The sequence below is a fragment of the Manis pentadactyla genome, chromosome 3 (assembly GCF_030020395.1).
Source record: "Manis pentadactyla isolate mManPen7 chromosome 3, mManPen7.hap1, whole genome shotgun sequence".
Taxonomy (NCBI): Eukaryota; Metazoa; Chordata; class Mammalia; order Pholidota; family Manidae; genus Manis; species Manis pentadactyla.
This window is the reverse complement of record NC_080021.1, coordinates 12,590,762-12,592,507: the sequence shown is the minus strand read 5'-3', so window position 1 is coordinate 12,592,507 and position 1,746 is coordinate 12,590,762.

The following is a 1,746-nucleotide window of genomic DNA, read 5'->3' as shown; positions in this document are numbered from 1 at the left end:
CTTCCACCAGTGAGCTGGAGTTGGGGGAGTGCTTGCGTCCTGCCAGGTCACAGATTTGTATCTTACCCTTTTCCATGAGATGTTGGGTTCTTGCAGATGTAGCCTGGCTGGTGTACTGTATCTTCTGGTCACTCTTTTAGGAATAGTTCTATTCACTGTATTTCCAAAATATATATGGTTTTGGAAGGAGATTTCTGCCACCCTACTCACACTGCCATCTTTCTCCTTCTCCTCATTCAACTGTATTTTAATTATACCATACCTTACCCTAGGGGCGACTGCATTATTCTAAAACTCTCTTTGGAGGGAAGGAACTGTTTCATTAATCTTTACATCACATGAGCTGACACTTGGCACTACATTTGTTGGAATGCACTAACTTGGTTAGTGGAAACAATATTTTACAGGGGTAGATTTTCCATTTGATACAAAACCAAGCTGTTTTTTAAAATATTTTATTGGACAATAAACTTTTTGTTTTTATATTGAAAAATTTAGTCCAACAAAAACTATGTCTCCTCATCATAGTCAAGGTTTTCTTAAACATAAAGTAAAACCTAGCCTCTCATTTCATATTTCATGTAGTAAGCATATTTCCTCTACAGCAGCTCATTTTCTTTGGCACTTGAAATTTGCTTAAATAATTGACTATAGTCTGCAGCAACAGTTTGTAATGCCTGTGGTAGTGTCTAGATAATAAAACATTGCAATATTTGTTCAAATAGCTGGTTGATTAAATAAATACCTATTAAACACGTTTGACTAATGTATCTCTTATTCATCAAGTACTCATTGAGTGCCAGCACCATCCTAGGTGCTGGGACTGCAGAAATGAATACCGCCTTGCCCTGAACATTCTGAATAAGAAAAGTACACCATGTAATCTAGTCCAGGAAGGATGGGAACAAATGGTCACTAAATGAATGCATTCCATGGATACTTTAAGATTACCACCTACTCTATGTCTTGGATGTTTATTCTTTTGTTTCAAGTTCAACAACTGCAAATCCCTTAAGGTTTCTTATAGACTTGGAATGAAGGATGTTGGATTTAACCCACACACCCACATTTTCCAGATATTCTCTGATTCAAGTGTAATTAATATTCTTCTAAAGCATTCCTAGATGAAGTTAAACATAAGCAAGAATGTTTTAAAGCAGTATATTCTTAAATCATTTATATTACAAATTGCCTAAATAGATACCTGGAATATTAGACATTCTCTCTGTCCCTTATGTCAGTTACACCTAAATAAGTGTCTATAGTAGGTTAACATGTAAACAACAATCACCTCTTTCCACATGGAACTCACCATTTAAAGTGGAAAATAGGGAAATGTGATTATACCATAGGAGTACAAACAAAAGAGACATTAGCTTTGGAGGCAGGAAATTAAGTGGGACTGCAGTTAAGAAGAAAAGACATTTACATGAGTCCTGAAGGATTATTAGGTGTTTACCAGGCAAGGGAGTGGGAGGGTTTATCAGGGAAAGACAACGAGTTAGAAATAACATGGGATTTTGAGGAAACTAAGTATTTAATGATACCTTGATGAGCTGGTAGAATCTATCACCAGTAGAATATATTGAATTTTTATTTTTTCCACTGATGCATTTCAAGCACCTTGGAGTCTACCTAATTCACAGTAGGTGCTCAATAAGTACTTGTTAAATGAGAAGCAAAAGATACGGGCAAGCAGGAGGCAATATGAAGAAGCTGGACTGGAAATAGAGATCAGAAAGGGAA